The 19,057-nt window shown below is 48.3% G+C and overlaps 1 protein-coding gene and 1 pseudogene across 1 annotated transcript in view; one reads left to right on the forward strand and one right to left on the reverse strand.

Moving 5' to 3' along the window:
* The window catches only part of HMGB3 (high mobility group box 3), a 33,453-nt gene extending 17,828 nt beyond the window's left edge, over nucleotides 1–15,625 (reverse strand). The window contains exon 1 of the mRNA XM_012477346.3: nucleotides 15,369–15,625. The gene's annotated coding sequence lies outside the window, so the exon portion shown is untranslated. The remainder of the gene's footprint in view (nucleotides 1–15,368) is intronic.
* On the forward strand, nucleotides 12,944–13,034 carry LOC135269287 (U6 spliceosomal RNA; annotated as a pseudogene).
* Nucleotides 15,626–19,057: the final 3,432 nt, after the last annotated feature.

Raw genomic sequence — 19,057 nt, forward strand, 5'->3', positions numbered from 1 at the left:
ACAAGGTTTCACCATGTTGGCCAGGCTGGTCTCGAACTCCTGACCTCCAATGATCCACCTTTCTTGGTCTCCCAAAATGCTGGGATTACAAGCGTGAGCCACGGCGCCTGACCAGTTTCTCCATTTTCACAATGAGCCTTGTAATAGTACCTACCTCATAAATGGTGGGGATTAAATAAATTAATATATATTAAGCACTTAGAGCAATGCTTGGCACAAAAATAAGTGCCCAAGAAACGTTTGCTGTTCTGACAGGGTCACCTTTGATTTCACTCTGAATTCTTCAGACAGTGCAGAAGAGCAGCTGTTAAAGGATAATCCAAACCTCAGTGGCACAAGCTTTGAACTGTGTTTGTCTACAACCAAGAGAGAATTGCCTTTGCTGGGAATTGCATCTTCCCTAGCAAATCACCTCTCTGGGTATTTGGCAACGCAGCAAGATAGCTGTGTTGCCAAAACCAAACCAAGAAAGGTACAGTAGAAGGACTAGTAACCCAGGAGCCATAGGATGTGGCTCTGCTCTCTGCTCTTCTACAGCTGCAAGAGGCTTTGGCAAATCCCTGAGCTTCGCTGGTCCTCAGTTTCCCCTTCTGTGCAGCCAGCGCGTCGCACTAGATACTGGATCATCTCCAGGGCCTTTTCCTGTACTGATAGCTCCTTAAAGGAGAACACAAATTGTGTTTCGTTTTGTTTTGCTTTTCCTCCTGATGTTTCCCAGATGCCTTGAAGAAAGCCCATTGTATATGCCCAGTGAATAGTTGCTGAATGAATGAATGAAGACGCTGTGATTCTAAGGTCTTGTAGTGAAGTGGAAAAGGTATGGTTTGTTTTTGTTTTGGGGATTTTGGTTTTTCTGAGATGAGGTCTCACTCTCTCACCCAGGCTGAAAGTGTAGTGGCATGATCACAGCTCACTGCAACCTCAAACTCCTGGGCCCAAGTGATCCTCCCATCTCAGTATCTGGGACTACAGGGCTGTGCCACCACACCCGGCTAATTTGAAAAGGTATGTTTGTATATGTAAACAGATGTCTTTTGGTTGGTAATCATCTTTTCTAGTGACTCTGGACAGCTTGGTGTCAGATTCACTGTGCCTCTCAGATCAGCCTGCCTCAAAATGTTTCAAGAAAAAACCTTTCTTATAAACATGATTTATCTAAACTAGCATCTCAACTTTCCATTTACTTTTGGTTATGTTCTTACCTGGTCTGCATAACTCACTGGTTATCAGAGAAAAGGACAATCAGATAAAATGATAAGAAGAAGGAACTATAAACAGAAACAGCAAACGGCCCAATTCAAAGCAGAGAACATGATGTGAATGGTAACGAGGCCACCTTGCATTTTGTTCCTTAACAGTTTGCCTGGCGCTTACATGTCTACTGTCTGAATCGCACCTCTAATGATCATGTGGGATGTTTTGGCATATTTCGGAAAAACTGAAAACCAGAGGAGGCAACTGTTTTGTCCAAGTGTACCAGGCCATCTGTGGGAAAACTGGAACTCTGCCTCTCTGTCGTTTTCTTTTTATTTTTTTTTGAGACAGGATCTCACTCTTTTGCTCAGGCAGGGGTGCAGGGGTGCAATCATAGCTCACGGCACTGTCGAGCTCCTGAGCTCCAGTGACCCTCCCCTCTCAGTTTTTGTAAAAGGCTTTACTGCCTGGTTGTTTTCAGTGAGCAAACAAGGAGAGAGTTGGATGCACAGAGGGCATTCCCGGTGTCAGCGACCATTCAGGACTCTTCTGCCTCCAGACAGCCAGAGAAAAGGGCAGCAAAGGTGAAAGGGCGTGAGGGCAATTGCTGAAGTCATCAGATACGTGACCTGCGCACCTCAGTGTGTCCCAAACTAAATGCCCAACCTCTGCCCTTGCCTCCATATCCGTGCTTAGAGAATGGAGAATGGCACCATCATCCCCCCAGCGTCCCACCTGGCTCTTCCCTCTCCATCATTTCCTGGATCCAGGCTACCAGCAAAACCTAAACATATCTGAATCCAGCCGCTCCTTTCCACCTACCAAGCAGTGATCGTCTATCTCTCTCTCCCCAACTGGTCTCCCTGCTCAGCTATCTCCTATCATCTAGAGGAAACTTTTTACTTTTAAAAAATTTTTATTATTTTTATTTATTTATTTATTTTGAGACAGAGTCTCGCTTTGTCGCCAGGCTGGAGTGCAGTGGTGCAATCTCAGCTCACTGCAACCTCCGCCTCCCGGGTTCAAGCAATTGTCCTGTCTCAGCCTCTTGAGTAGCTGGGACTACAGGCGTGTGCCACGATGCCTGGCTAATTTTTTGTATTTTTAGTAGAGACAGGGTTTCACCATGTTGTCAAGGATGGTCTCAAACTCTTGACTTCGTGATCTGCCCACATCAGCCTCCCAAAGCGCTGGGATTACAGGTGTGAGCCACCACGCCCAGCCAATTTTTATTATTTTTAATTTTTTGTAGTGACAGGGTATTCCTTTGCTGCTCAGTTTGGCCTCAAATCACCTAGCTTTAAGAAATCCACCTACCTTGGCCTCCCAAAGTGCTGAGATTACAGGTATGAGCTCCCATGCCTGGCTGAATTTTTATAAATGCACATTTTTCTGTATTATTTAAAATTCTAGCCGGGTGCAGTGGCTCACACCTATAATTCCAGCACTTTGGGAGGCCGAGGTGGGTGGAACACCTGAGGTCAGGACTTTGAGACCAGCCTGGCCAACATGGTGAAACCCCATCTCTACTAAAAACACAACAATTAGCTGGGTGTGGTGGTGCGTGCCTCTAGTCTCAGTTCCTCAGGTGGCTGAGGGAGGAGGCTCACTTGAACTCAGGAGGCAGAGGTTGCAATGAGCTGAGATCACGCAATTGCACTCCAGCCTGGGTGACAGAGTGAAAATTCATCTCAAAAAATAAAATAAAACAAAACAAAATAAAATAAAATCCTTTATAACTCTTCATTACCTTGAGAGAAAGCCACAGAAAGAGTCTTGAAGGCAGGGTACAGTGGCTGATGCCTGTAATCCTGGCATTGGGAGACTAAAGTGAGATGATTGCTTGAGCCCAGGAAGTCAAGACCAGCCTGGGCAACATGGCAAAACCCCATTTCCACAAAAAATAAAATCATTAGCTAGGTGTGGTGGCACACGCCTGTAGTCCCAGCTCCTCGGAGGCTGACATGGGAGGATCACTTGAGCCTGGAAGATTAAGGCTGCAGCGAGCTATGATTGTACCATTACACTCCAGCCAGGCTAACAGAGTGAGACATTGTCTTAGGGAAAAAAAATAAAAATACCCTCCAAGATTCATTTCCAGCCAGGTTCCTGCCTCCAATCTCCCCCACCCGCCAATTGCACACACAGATTTCCTGATTCATCTCGGCACTTCGCTGCCTCCAAGCATTTTGCTCACACTATTCCTGAGGGCCAGGATGCCCTTTCTCCTTCATCTCTGTGGAGATTCTGCTTACTCTTCACTCTCAAACAGCACCTTCCTCCTGAGGCCTCCTTGATGCCAATGCCTGCCTTAGGTTGAGACAAGCCATCACAGGAACACAGCGTTTGACTGGCAGCTCTGCAAGCTGAGGGTGGGCTGGGTGTTTCAGGTGGTTTTGTCCCTGCCTAGCTCCTCCAGCAGACCTGGAGGGCCCCCACGGTGGGAACCATGTCCTAGAGCTCTCTAAGACCACCCATTGGCCTGCAGAGGCTTTGTTCCTTACTAGGAACTCGCAGTAAAATTAGAACAGAATTGAGTTAGCTGGCCGGTGTTCAGGGATGAGGGGCAGCATCATGTGGTAACAAGTGCAGCAACCTAAAAGCTCTGAGGGAAAAAAAGGATGAAGAGAGAGAAAGAAAGATCCGCAGCGGCCTTGCTGCTGCGGCTGCTGCGGGGGCCTCTGGGAAGTGCCTCCCACCAGCTTTCTGCCTTTCATCTTAAGAACTGGGTGATGCTAATGATGATGATAAGCTAGGGATTCCACGGAAAGCCAGCTTCTGGAACACTTGACTGGGGGATCTGGAGGGAAGAGAGTACCAAGTCAGGCATCACCCTCTCTCCTCTAGATCTTGCTCCACTAACGTGGCTCCTGATTATGTGATGAGCTCAGCATATGTTCCTAGCTAATTTAAATATTTATGGTTGGTTTTCAAATCAGCTCTTAACATGCCAGAGTGTTGAGACTCTATAAATCATAGAACTTTCCAGGTGGAAGGACCATTAGCATCAAATGTAAACTTTTCCTTTTCTAGATGGGGAACTGAGTCCTGGGGAGGGCCAGGAGCTGACTCAAGGTCACATAGATGTTAGTGGCAGAGCTGGGCCTAGAACCCAGGGCTCCTGCCTTACAGCCCAGGACTCTGCTCACTACACCACACTGCCTGCCTCCCTCACCAAAGTGAGAACTGGAAAACCTCTGATGCTTTGGAGCACACTCCAAACTCCTTGATGCCAATGCCTGCCTCAGGTTGAAATGAGCCATCACAGCAACACAGTGTTTGATTGGCAAGCATATCGGTGTGTTAGTTGTGAGCTGTATTGATTGTGAGCCATGTTCATACTGCATCAAGGGAAAACAAGGCGCATCATTCTCTAGGAAAGGAAATAAAGGAAGTGAATGTAGATGGCGAGAGAGTTCACTCAAGCCTGAGAGAAGAGGATGTGATCTCCCACCATCTCACCTGTCCTCTACCCCAGCAAAGCCACCACTTGGGGTAGTGCCACTCCTGTTGACCTGAGTGTATGAACTGGCCTTTGGAGTATACCACTATGCCCCTCCCTCCAAAACAGCGAGGGTGGGGAGAGACTTCTCAGGGCCTGCTGACGGATCTTGCTTTTCCCAAGCCTCTAATTTTGCTTTTTTTGTAGAGATGGGGTCTCACTTTGCTGTCCAGGACAGTCTCCAACTCCTAGGCTCAAGCAATCCTCCCACCTCAACCTCCCAAAGTTCTGGGATTATAGGTATGAACCGCAGTACCTGGTGTCCCAAACCTCTTGATCAATTTGTATCCATGAGTACCCCACCAAGTGCACTTCACCTCCAGAAACTCAGAATGATACAACAGCCTTACAGAATGAGACTTTGAGCAGGCTAAATATAACTGAGTCCTGGTGAGGATGCGTCCTGGTGGGGCTATGTCCTGGTGGGCATATAGTCTTGTTGTCATATTGTCTTCAGAGCTTCGAATACAAAATTGTACTGAGGGCACGTGGTGGGTGCAGAGGTCAAAAGCACAGGCTTCCAGCCTGGACAACGTAATGAGATCCTGCCTCTGCAAAAGATGAAAAAATTAGCTGGATGTGGTGGTGCACACTGCAGCTGTAGTTCCAGCTACTCAGAGGGCTGAGGTGGGAGGATTACTTGAGTAGAGGTCGAAGCTGCAGTGAGCCATGATTACACCACTGCATTCCAGCATGGGCAACAGAACAGAGACCCTGTCAAAAAACAAAACATAAAAAAAATAAAAACACACAGGCTTTGGAGCCAGAGCAACCTGAGTTTATGCCTCAACTCTGTCTGTTTCTAGCTGAGCACCCTTGGGCTGGTTGCTGACCCTCTCTGTATCTCGGTTTCCTCACTAGGAAAATGGGTCTGATAATACTCACTTCACAGAATTATTGTCAGAATTGTAGGGAAAACTATGGAGTACACTATATCGTGATCCAGGCACATAGAAAGCATTCAATAAACGTGATTGTTCCAGGAAGTTGAAATAATGTGAGATCTCTCTCTTTTTTTTTTTCTTTTTTTTTTTTTTTTTTAGGTGGAGTCTCGCTCTGTCACCCAGGCTGGAGTGCAGTGGCACGATCTCAGCTCACTGCAACCTTCCTCTCCCAGATTCAAGCGATTCTTCTGCTTCTACCTCTCGAGTAGCTGGGACTACAGGCACCCACCACCACGTCCAGCCAGTTTTTTGTATTTTTAGTAGAGATGGGGTTTCACTATGTTGGACAGGCTGGTCTCGAACTCCTGACCTTGTGAAACACCCACTTCAGCTCCCAAAGTGCTGGGATTACAGGCGTGAGCCACTGTGCCTGGACCAATGGGTGATCTTTTATTCTATTTCTTTTTTTTTGGAGGTAAAATCTCTTTAAAAATTTCTATTTCTTTATACTATTTGATACTAATCAGGAATTATTTTTATGTCCAGAAAAAATTAAGCATAAAGGGAGAAATAAAACTATGCAACAAAACATTTTTCAAATAGATCCTCAGCTTCTCAAGTAGCTGGGATTACAGGTATGTACCACCATGCCCAGCTAAGTTTTGTATTTTAGTAGAGACCGGTTTTTGTCATGTTGGCCAAGCTGGTCTCACACTTCTGGCCTCAAGTGATCCGTCTGCCTCAGCCACCCAAAGTGCTAGGATTACAGGCATGAGCTGCCGCACCCAGCCTCCACTAGACTTTAACAGAAATAAAAACATCTCAGTAGGATAGGGCGTGGTGGCTCATGCCTATAATCCCAGCACTTTGGGAGGCTGAGGCAGGCAGATCACCTGAGGTCAAGAGTTCGAGACCAGCCTGGCTAACATGGTGAAACCCCGTTTCTGCTAAAAATACAAAATATTAGCTGGGCATGGTGGTGCGCACCTGTAATCCCAGCTACTAGGGAGGCTGAGGCAGGAGAATCGCTTGAACCTGGGGGTGGAGGTTGTAGTGAGCCAAGATCATGCTATTCACTCCAGCCTGGGTGACAAGAGCGAAAGTCCGTCTCACACACGCATCCACAAGCTCTCAGCTCAGGCAGGGCTCTCAAATCTACAATCTTTCATGATCAAGGAGGAAAGTTTGGGTTTTTTATTCCTGAGTTAAATAAAAAGTAATGCTCTACTTTTAGGGTTTTTGTTTGTTTGTTTATTTGTTTGTTTATGAGATGGAGTCTCACTTTTGTCGCCCAGGCTGGAGTGCAGTGGCATGATCTTGGCTCACTGCAACCTCCGCCTCCTGAGTTCAAGCAATTCTCCTGCCTCAGCCTCCCAACTAGCTAGGATTACAGGTGTTCACCACCATGCCTGGCTAATTTTTGGATTTTTAATAAATAGAGACGGGGTTTCACCCGCCTTAGCCTCCCAAAGTGCTGGAATTACAGGCGTGAGCCACTGCACCCAGCCTACTTTTAGGTTCTTTAAGACATGAGAACATAGAGAAAGCTACTGAGATACGAATTATTTGGGGGAAGGGGCATCTTAGAATTTTTTTTTTGAAAGGGCCTGTGGTAGGCTACAAATTGGTCCCCCAACAGAGATCCACTTTCTAGTCACCAAAACGTGTGCGTGTTAACTTATTTGTTGTTGTTTTTCCTCTCTCTTATCATTACCCACAAGTATGTTAACTTAAATGGCAATAAATAAGTAAATCACCAGGTTTCTGTAGATGTGATCATGTTTAGGCTCTTGAGATGGAGACATTATTCTGGATTATCTGGGTGGGTCCTAAATGCAACACATACATCCTCTTAAGGGAGGCAGAGAAAGATCTGATGCACAGAGAAGGTGATGTCTGGAGCAGAGAGAGATTTGAAGATGCTGGCCTTAAAGATTGGAGTGATGCGACCACAAGCCAAGGGATGTAGGAAGTTGCCAGAAGCTAGAAGACACAAGGAATGGATTCTCCCCTAGAGCTTCCAGAGAAAACAGGGCCCTGCCAGCACCTTGGTTTCAACCCAGTGATACTGATTTTACACTTCTGGCCTTCAGAACTGTTAAAGACTAAACATTCCTGTTGTTCAAAGCCCCCTAGTTTGTAGCACTTTGTTATGGCAGCCCAGGAAACTAACACAGGGTCCTTAGAGTTCATCTTGTCCAAGGTATGGTTTTGTTTGTTTGTTTTTTTTGAGACAGACTCTCACTCTGTTGCCCAGGCTGAAGTACAGTGATGCAATCATGGCGCACTGCAGTCTCAACCTCCCGGGCTTAAGCAATCCTCCCACCTCAGCCTCCCAAGTAGCTGGAACCACAGTTGGGCACCACCTTGCCCAGGTAATTTTGTTTTGTTTTTAGTAAAGACACGGTCCCAGTATGTTGCCCAGGCTGGTCTCAAACTCTTGGGTTCAAGCAATCCTCCTCAGCCTCCCAAAATGTTGAGATTACAGGCGTGAACCACCATGCTCAGTCTCTAACGATTTTCTTAGCACCAAAATAAGTTACTTTTCAAATGAAACCATTGCCTATAGAGACTACAGATGAAACCAGAGGAGTGATGATTGAAAAAGGAGGCACAGATCCCCACCTGTTAAATCCCCTTGATGGTGGCTCCTGAAGCACCTCCCGGGACCTTCCACCAAAAGAGTGTGAAAACACGCGTCTAGTTCCAACCTCATTGTACAGATGAGGAAGTTGAGCCTCTAGGGACTGAGTGATTGGCTGAAGGCCTCCCTTAGCGGGCAGCAAGGAACATTCATAGGGAGGAAAACAAAGCAAGTTACTCCTACCTGCTCTTTCATCTTCTCTTGCCTGGTTTGGCCAAATCCCTGTCACCCAAGCAAACAACTAAGAATATGTTGCTGTCTCTAGATGAATTTTGTTTTTAGCACTAGTTTCAGTTTTGAACAGGGACTGCTAAGTGTGTCAAATATGGCAAAGCTCAAATGAAATATGTGCTCATGAAGAGCACAGACCTGGAGCTGGCTCTTAAGGCATCTTCGGAGGTGAAAAACTACTGCCTGATTCCTCACCTGTATTTGCAAATTGTGTCTCATGGGTATGATTGCAACAGTGGGGGTGAGGAGGTGGACAGGAGTGAACCCAGAAACATGAATCCCTAAGTGGATCGAGAAGAGCCCAGACAAGAGCGCAGCTGAATGCCACACCAGATTTTTCTTGTTGTTGTTAGATGTTAAAATATTGAAGGTCAGTTCTGCTGAAGGCCTTTGTGGAGGATAAAGAAAAGGTTACAATAAAATATTACCCCCCTTTTCCCTGTGGCCTTGGTACTAATAGACAAGGCATTAAAAGTCAGGTTCTCTTTCCTTCCCAAGCATAGTCGAGATAAAATGGCATTTTCTTTCTTTCTTTCTTTTTTGAGATGGAGTCTCACTCTGTCACCCAGGCTTGAGTGCAGTGGCATGATCTTGGCTCACTGCAACCTCCACCTCCTGGATTCAAGTGATTCTCATGCCTCAGCCTCCCACTTAGGCCTCCCAAAGTGCTGGGATTACAGGCGTGAGCCACCATGCCCGGCCTAATGATTTTATTTATTTATTTATTTATTTATTTATTTATTTATTTATTTATTTATTATTTTGAGATGGAGTCTCGCTCTGTCACCCAGGCTGGAGTGCAGTGGTTCGATCTCTGCTCACTGCAACCTCTACCTCCTGGGTTCAAGTGATTCTCCTGCCTCAGCCTCCCAAGTAGCTGGGGTTACAGGTGCACACCAGCATGCCCGGCTAATTTTGTATTTTTAGTAGAGATGGGGTTTCACCATGTTGGCCAGGCTGGTCTCAAACTCCTGACCTCAAGCAATCCACCCACCTCAGTCTCCCAAAGTACTGGGATTACAGGTGTGAGCCACTGCACCTTGCAGATAGCATTTCCTTTTTTTTTTCTTTCTTTTTATTTTTTTTTGAGATGGAGTTTCACTCTTCTTGACCAGGCTGCAGTGCAATGGCGCGATCTTGGGTCACTGCAACCTCTGCCTCCGATTCTCCTGCCTCAGCCTCCCGAGCAGCTGTCATTACAGGGGTGCACCACCACACCCGGCTAATTTTATATTTTTAGTAGAGACGGGGTTTCGCCACATTGGTCAGGCTGGTCTCGGTTTCCTGACCTAAGGTAATTCGCCCATCTCAGCCTCCCAAAGTGCTGGGATTACAGGCATGAGCCACCGTGCCAGGCCCAGATGGCATTTTCAAAGAGAACTTTACAAGGAACTCCGAGGAACCTGATGGGGCATTAAACAAATAAGATCCAACCCTTCTCCAGGGGTTAAAAATGGCTGAGCATTTACCAAACTGATTCAGAATTCACAACCGTTTAGATGCCTATTTCCACTGGCCTCATCCCTGCTACTTGACCAAGTGGCATTGAGAGAAGTATTGCATCTGGAAAGAGGAAGGTCAGGGTGTGTTCCGAGAATGAATAAAATAATGAGAAGCCTGAGCAAGACCAGCGGGTGAGCCAACAATGTCAGCTGCCTGCTCAAGGCTGCTGGGAGGGAACACTCAGTGCAGCAGATAGAACACAACTGGCAGGCGACAGCAAATGGCATTAGCGTGGCTTCCTTTGTTCTTTGGTGTTGCTAGGGAGGATGTCCTCCCTCCATTCTGGAGGCCACATGGTTCCACTCTCCCCAAACAGTAGGGAAGGATGAAGGTTCCTGGTTGCCACCCACTGCTGTTACAACTGAAGGAACAATATGTCTTTTTATTTATTTGTTTGTTTGCTTATTTATTTACTGATTTATCTTGAGATAGGGTATGGCTCTGTCACCCACACTGAAGTGCAGTGGCACCATCATGGCTCACTGCAGCCTTGACCTCCCGGGTTCAAGAGATCCTCCCACCTCAGCCTCCTGGGTAGCTGGAACTCCAGGCATGTGCCGCCATGCCTAGACACTTTCCTCCCCGCTTCCTCCACAGATGTTGTCTTGCTCTGTCACCCAGGCTGGAGTGCGGTGGCGCAATCTCGGCTCACTGCAACCTCCTCCTCCCAGGTTCAAGCTATTCTCCTGTCTCAGCCTCCAGAGTAGCTGGGATTACAGTCGCGTGCCACCACACCCAGCTAATTTTTGTATTTTTAGTAGAAATGGGGTTTCACTACCTTGACCAGTCTCGTCTCAAGCTCCTGACCTCAGGTGATCCACCTACTTCAGCCTCCCAAAGTGTGGGATTACAGGCGTGAGCCACTGCACCCAGCCTATGCCCCGATAAGTTAAAAAAAATTTTTTGGGGGGAGAGACAAGTTGTTACCTGCTATGTTGCCCAAGCTGGGGGACAATGTGTCTTTATGCAAAACACACCAGACACTTCCAGAGGTGGCCAGCTTTCCCCAGAAAGGACCTCTCACAGAGTTTTTCTTTTTCTTTTTCTTTTTTTTTTTTTTTGGCTTTCAGGTAATGTTGCTTTTCAATTCATGATACCACCATCATTGGTCTGAGATTCCTCTCTGGTTGAATAAATCTATCCATTTCTCCAGTCCTTTTAATTACTGTTTTCCACTCCAATTCTGCTCCCCTCGGTGGCAACCACTCAAGTGTGTGCTCTGTCAAGCTGTGTAGAGGTGTGTGTGTGTGTGTGTGTGTGTGTGTGTGTGTGTGTGTGTTTTCAATAAATATAGTGGTAGGGGCCTGGAGAGTGTGTTCAGTCTCTTACCGGGTGCTTTTTCGCTGAGCGCTGTGTGTGTTAACTGTCCATGCTGCTGTGTGCTCTTGAGTTGCTTGTAACCACTCAGTTGCTTTTATTTTTCGCTGGTGGTGGACATCTGGATGGCCTCCAATTCTGTGTTAGCACAAGCACTGTGCAATAAACATCCTTGCGTGGGTCCCTGTAGCAGGCTCGAGAATGGACCCCAAGGGTATCAAATGCTAATGCTTGGAGCCTGTGAATGTTGCCTTATATGGAAAAAGGGTCTTTGCAGATGTGATTCTGTTGAAGATTTTGAGATGGGGAGATTATCCTGGGGTATCAGGGTGGGCTGGAAATGGAGTTACGTGTTGTATTCGTTTCCTGTGGTTGCTGTAACGAAGCACCGTACTGTTCTGGTGGCTTAAGACAACAGACATCTATTCTCTTATGGTTCTGGAGGCCAGAAGTCTGAAATCAAGGTGTCAGCAGGGCCACAGTGCTTCTGAAGCCCTTCCTTGCCCCTTCCCGCTTCTAGTGGCCTCAGGTGTTCCTTGGTTTGTGGCATCATCACTCCAACCTCTCCCTCATTTTCACATGGCCTCCCCTGTTTTTCTGTCTGTCCTTTTGGCCTCTTATAAGGACAGCAGAAATTGGATTAAGGGCCCCTCCTACTCCAGTATGACCTCATCTTAACTAATTACATCTGCAAAGACCCTACTTCCAAATAAGGTCACTTTCTGAGGTTGTCAGTGATTGTGAATTTGCGGGGGGGACGCTATTCAGCCCACTACTCGTGTAATTCTTATAACAGAGAGGCAGAGGTAGATTTGACACTCACACAGAGAAGGCAGAGTGAAGAGGGAGCAGAGGAAGATTTGAAGATGCTGGCCTTGAACATCAAATGCAGCCACAGACCAGGGACGGCTAGCAACCACCAGAAGTTGGAAGAAGCAAGGAATGGAGTCCTCCCACCCCAGAACCTCCTGAGAGAGCATAGCCCTGCTGACACCTGGGTTTCAGCCCAAAGATAGTGATCTTGGACCTCTTGACTCCAGAAGTACCAGAGAATACATTTCTGTTGTTTTGAGCCATTGAGTTTATGATACTCTGTTACAGCAGCCACAAGCAACTCAGTCTCTTTGTGGGTCTGCAGGAGAATTTCTTGAGGGTATACCCAGGAGTGGGCTTACTGAGACACTGTGGGCACAGACCCGATTTGGCTAAATGCTACCAGGTGGCTCTCCAAAGTGCCTGCATCCATCTAGTGGGACTCTCAGCAGCGGCACACAATGGTTCCTCTTTCTGCTTATTCTAGCCAACACTTGGCATCATGCAGCTGATTTTTGCCAATCTGACATGTGTGTATCCTGTCTCATTGTTGTCATTTGCATTTCTCTGATTACTAATGAATCTGGGATTCGAGCATCTCTTCACATAGTTACTTGCCAGCCTTTTCAGTTGCTTCTCCTGAGAATTGCCTATGCATATGCTTTGCTCATTTTCCTGTTGGGTCTTTTTCTTGTTGTTTTGCAGAATGTTCTTGTATATTTTATCCATTAATCTCTTGTTGGTTTTAAACAGCAAATATATTCTCCCCATCTGTTGTCTGTCTGTTAATTCTATCTGTGCTGTCCTTCATGGAAAGGAATGCTTAATTTTGCTGTAATCAAATCTAATTTGAGTGCTCATTTCGGCTGTGCATATACTACAATTGGAACTATATGGATAAGATTAGCATGGCCCTGCACAAGTTCACAAAGTGTTCCACATAATTAAAACAAATAAAATACAATAACAAATCTAATTCAAGGCTGACAACAGAAGGGTGGATGGGTCAGGGACTATTGTGCAAACAGAGTGAGTGTTACTGTGTGTGTGTGTGTGTGTATGTGTGTGTGTGCTGTGCATGCATGCAACCGCTGACTGAATGTCAACCCTCAGGATGGGTCCATTGCCTAAACTTTAGGCTTAACTGCTCCTCTGCTCCCTGCACCAACACAAACAGTTCACCACAGCAGTTCTCAGACTCTCCTGTGCACTAGAATCACCCCGAGGGCTTCCTAAACCCAGATTCCTGGGTGCCACCGCCAGAGTTGCTGAGTCAGCAAGTCTGGAGTGGGGCCCAAGGATCTGTGCCACTGATAAGCTCCCAGTGACACTGACGTTAGTGGCCCAGAGGCACACTTGGAGAGCCACTCTAGAGTACACAGGGAATGCCAGAATGTTGCTGAGGCTCTGAAGAAATAGAAAGTACGGCTGCTCGTCAGCTGGCCAAGCAGCACCAGGAAATCTGAGGAAGATAGGGAAGTCACTTGTAATCATTCAATGCCAGTGCTAAAAGGGACCCCTGAGGCCACAAAGGCCAAACTCTTTGACAGAGGTCAAATATGAGACCCAAAGGAGTCAGTTACTTGACCGAGGTCACACAATTAAGTTGTGGCCTAGGTCAGGTATGGTGGCTCACATCTGTAATCCCACACTTTTGGAGGCTGAAGTGGGAGGATTCCTTGAGCCCTGGAACTTGAGACCAGACTTGGCAACATAGGGAGACTCCATCAATAAATAAATAAATAAACAAATAAAGGCCGAGGCCACACTGTCTGGTATCAGCGCTCTTTTCTCTTCACACTCCCCATCCTAGTTCTCCTAAGGGACACAAACATGGCCCTCCACATCTTGAGGACTTACTTTGAAATGGTGGAAGGGTGCCCTTGACGGTCGCCCTGCAGTATTTCCCACCATCACCATTTTTATCACAGCTTGTCCAGCAGAAAGAAGCCAAGCAGTACCTAGAAGGCATCCACGTGACATGCAGCCCTGCCATCCCTCATTCCTTCCTTTTTGGGCACTCTGAGCAGCACTGGGGGCCATTTTGTGTGTATAGGAAGGGAGCATGGAGTGGTGGGTGGGGAGACATAGACAGATCCCCCCAAACCCCCAAGAGATTCTATCCCTGCTTGGCTCTGTCACTCACACTGGCAGTAGGCTTCCTGGGGCCAGGGTAGGGGGTTCCTCCTCGTGCCCACTAGCCCCACATTTGGGACCCAATGCCTCTCCCCACCCCCCAGGCAGGAGGGCAGGAGGGCAGGAGGGGAAGAGGACTTGATCCTGGCCTCCTCCTCCACCTGGCAAAGGAGATAGCATATTTTCTGAGCTGGCAGTGAAGAATGCGGAGAGAGAGTGGAGAAGCTAAAGCCAGGGGAAGCAACCCCTATGCTATGCAGCTCAGCTAGGGGACAGGGCCCCCTCCAAGAAAGGAGAATGGCTGGGAAGGAAGGGAAATAAAGAGGGGAGTGGGAGATTGGAGAGAAAGGAGGGAAGAGGGGTGAGGGGGTGGTGGTGCAAGGAAATAGAAAGGGAAGGCAGCGAAGAGAGGTTAAGGTGGTGTGGAGTGGGAAGGGGAAGTGAGAGGGAGGGGAAGAGGGACGGGAAGAGAACACAGGGGAGGGAATGCGGAATAGCCTTGGCGAGGGAATAGCAGGAGGTGGCTCCTCCAAGAGGGACCTTGCAGGGAGGCAGTGGGTGAAGCAGAAGAGCCTCTAGTGCCCCAGCCACAGAAGGTACTGGGGGCTGACTTAGTGCATGGGGAGCAGGGAGCTGGGGCCCTAGGGGCTCCTGTGGATGGGGAGAGTACAAGGGAAGGGCTTTGGAAAGGATGATATGCTTTCTGAAAAAGAAGCAGCATAGTGGGACGGTTCTGACACCACCAGCCCCCACTTCACCCCTACCCCTACCTCCCTACCCCATCTTGTCTGTTTTTGTGTTTTGAGACTAGCTTTACTATTTATTTATTTAGAGACAGGGTCTCACTGTGTCACCCAGGCTGGAGTACAGTGCCCCCATCACAGTTCACTGCGTCCTTGAACTCCTAGGCTCCAGTGATCCTCCTGGTTCAGTCTCTCAAGAAGCTGGGACTACAGGCACACAATACCGTGCCTGGCTAACATATATATATATAGTAGAGGTGAGGTCTCACTACGTTGCCCGGGCTGGTCTCCAACTCTTAGCCTCCAGTGATCCTCCCATCTCAGCTTCTCAAAGCACTGGGATTACAGGCATGGGCCGTGGCACCCAGCCTTTCCACCCCACCTTGCATTCTCCCTCTTACCTTTCAGTTCTGGAAGTCCAGCCTCTCCAGTTTTCAGCAAAACATCAGCCAGGCTGGGGAGATTGGCAGGGCATCCAGAGACCCCAGTGCTGTGGGTGGCCCACCATGCCAATCAGACCTTCCACTACTCACTGGGCACCAAGTGGTGCCAACTGCACCAAGCCCCACTGGCCGTGGGGCTGCTGAGTGGAGTCAGGCATAGGCCCTGCCAGCTGGGCTCACTCCTCGGTGCTTGGCCACTGTCAAAGGGCTGCTTCGGGACTTTACCCTCACTGTGGGGCTTTCCAGGGCCTTTTTATCAAATATAGGGGAATGGCGCAAGGAAAAGGGGCAGGTGGACATGGCCGGGAGTGACCTTTAAGCCCTTTGGCCTGCCAGCCTCTCAGCTTTTAGGCTGCCCTGGCTTTCCACGGCATCTGCATCTGCCAACACCACCTGTCCCTGAGCTCACGGGATCTCACGCATGACCTCACATGTTCCTCACAGCCTTTCATTCATTCAGCCAAATGCATTTATTGAGTCCTCACAATTAGCCAGGCATGGAGCTGAGCACTGGGGTTTTCAGAGGCCCTGCCCACAGGGCACTGCCGTGAACCAACCCCTCATTTCCACAGTGGAGATGGTGCTGGCGCCGCTCCAGCGATCCTACTTCCCCAAGCCCCAGCTCCGGCTGCCGCAGTGCTGCTCTTACCAGATTTCCTGGGGGCTGGCTCTGACCAGTCTCTCTTCCAAAAAGCTGTCAGCTCAGCTGGACCTCTGGCCTTTGGCATATGCTCCAGTCCCAGGCAGAGAGGAGCGCATTGGCCTTCCCCAGCCAGCAAGTCCTTCAGCCCTGCCAGAAGCCCCACCTTGAACCCCAGGTTCCCACATGTGCCCGCCCCCCCCCCCACCACCCCAGCTACTGCCACACGCCAACTCTACCCACTCCCAGCTGGCTACACGTCCACATCTTGTCACGCCCTCATCTCCCCCCAGGCCTTGAGTGCCTGGCCAGGCCCTGCCCTTGCCCCCGTCCCAGCCCCAGCCCTCTGACCAGTCATCCTGCCAGCAGCTCATGCTGCTGACTGCCTGCTGTCTCCTTGGCTTCCAGATTTTCCTCCTCTCTCCGTGGCTGCTGCTTCTGCTGGTCTCATTCAGACTCATCCTCCTTAACCTACCCCTCATGAGTTGACATCCAAATACCAAATGATGGGGAGGGTGTGGGGACATCGGAACTCTCAGACACTGCTGGTGGGAACGGAAAATGGTGCAGCTGCTGTGGAAAACAGTTTGGTTCCTCAAAAGGTTGAACATAGAATTACCACATGACCCAGCAATTCCATTCCAGAGTATATATCCAAAAGAACTGAAAACAGGGACCCAGGAGTTGTATACTAAAACAGGAATTGCACACAAATTTCATTCAGAATTATTCACAATAGCCAAAAGGTGGAAACAATGCAAGTGTCCATCAACGGGTAAATGAATAAACAAAAGGTAGCCGAGCCATACAACGGAACATTATTCAGCCACAAGAAGAATGAAGGCCAGGTGCAGTGGCTGCTTGTAAACTCAGCGCTTTGGGAGGGCAAGGCAGGAGGGTCGCTGGAGTCCAGGAGCTTGAGATCATCGTGAACAACCTAGTGAGACCCCATCTCTACAAAAACTTTTTTTTTGAGATGGAGTTTCACTCTTGTTGTCCAGGCTGGAGTGCAATGGCACGATCTCGGCTCACTACAACCTCTGCCTCCCGGGTTCAAATCTCCTGCCTCAGCCTCTTGAGTAGCTGGGATTACAGGCATGCACCACTACGCCCAGTTAATTTTCTTTGTATTTTTAGTAGAGACAGTGTTTCACCACGTTGGCTGGGCTGAACTTGATCTCCTGACCTCAGGTGATCTGCCTGCCTCGGCCTCCCAAAGTGTTAGGATTACAGAGGTGAGCCACTGTGTCCGGCCTTACAAAAACGTTTTTAAAAATAATAAATAAAATAAAATTAGTTGGGCATAGTGGTGTGTGCCTGTAGTCCCAGCTACTCAGGAGGCTGAGGTGGGAGGATCACTCTAGCCCAAGAATTTGAGGCTGCAATGAGGCATGATCATGCCACTGCACTCCAGCTTAGGCAACAGAGCAAGACCCTGTCTCAAAAAAAGAGAAGAATGAAGTGCCAACTCCTGCTACAACTTGGATAGGCCTTGAAAACATTACACTAAGTGAAAGAAGCAACACGAAAGGACAAACACAGTCTGATTCCATTTCTTTTTTTTTAAGACAGGGTTTCACCATGTTGGTCAGGCTGGTCTTGAACTCCCGACCTCAGGTAATCTGCCCACCTTGGCCTCCAAAGAGCTTGGATTACAGGCGTGAGCCACCACGCCTGGCCGTCTGATTCCATTTCTATGAAATGTACAGAATGAGAAATCCATAGAGACAAAAAGTAGATGAATGGGTGCCAGGGACTGGGAGCGTGAGAATGGGGAGTGACTGCTTAATGGGTACAGGGTCTCTTTTTGGGATAATGGAAAAGTTCTGGAACTAGATAGAGGTGATGGTTGCACAATATTGTAACTGTACCAAATGTCATTGAATTTTACCCTTTATTTTATTGATTTATTTATTTTTGAGACGGAGTTTTGCTCTTGTTGCCTAGGCTGCGGGGCAATGGTCGGATTTCCACTCACTGTAACCTCTGCCTCTTGGGTTCAAGCAATTCTCCTGCCTTAGCCTCCTAAGTAGCTGGGATGACACGCATACGCCATCATGCCCAGCTAATTTTGTGTTTTTGGTAGAGACAGGGTTTCTCCATGTTGGTCAGGCTGGTCTCGAACTCCCCACCTCAGGTGATCCACCCGCCTTGGTCTCCCAGAGTCCTGGGATTACAGACGTGAGCCACTGTGCCTGGCCTTAAAATGCTAAATTTCACGTTATGTGTATTTTACCACTAAAAATAAAAGCCAGCGTTCATTCCCATTTGTCCTTCCACACTCTTCCTCTGCCTTCAGAGTCCAGCTCCAGTCTTCGTGTCATGCTGCAACCTTGTCTCCTGTCCCCACAAGGCCAGGCTTGCTTTCCTCTGCTCCCCTCTATTCTCTGCCCCTCCATCCTGCTCTTTGGGGTCCGGGGCTTGGTCCAGTTTCTTTCTGCATCCCCAGTGCCTGAAATAGACCTGAAATACAGCAAGCGCTTAACACCTATTTGGCCAAAAAGTGAATGAACAAATGAGTCAAATCCTAATCCTTCGTGTTCAGATGGGGACAGTGAGTCCGGCCGAGGGGAATTGAATTGCCCAAGGTCGCAGGCTGGTCGGTGGTAGAGTGGAGACTAGAAGGCTTGGCCCCAGCCCCTCCAAAGGAGGCTTTTCTATCCTAACATATCCCTGCTTTCTCACTCTTCAGCATCTTTTTCAGCCTGCCTGCCCTCAGGGGTTCCCATCTCTTGTACCTGGCTGCTTCTGGGACCTTGAACCAGATGACCTCTGGAGGCTTGGCAGTCTGGACACCCTGAAGTCAGTGCTCCCTCCTCACATCGACCCCACTTGCTTCTGGTGATTGCACACAAAGGAAATCTGCAGGACCCAAAGGCAACTGGGGAATAGCCCCTGGCACAAGTAATGCCAAGTTGTTCCTGAGACAATGCTCTCTCCATGGGAAAACTGCTGGAAGCAGGTGGAAAGGGAAGCCTGTCTCTGCCCGATGCTTTTAGCATCACCT

The sequence above is a fragment of the Aotus nancymaae genome, unplaced genomic scaffold (assembly GCF_030222135.1).
Source record: "Aotus nancymaae isolate 86718 unplaced genomic scaffold, 86718_ANA_hifiasm-v0.15.2.pri h1tg000004l, whole genome shotgun sequence".
In the NCBI taxonomy this organism is placed as follows: domain Eukaryota; kingdom Metazoa; phylum Chordata; class Mammalia; order Primates; family Aotidae; genus Aotus; species Aotus nancymaae.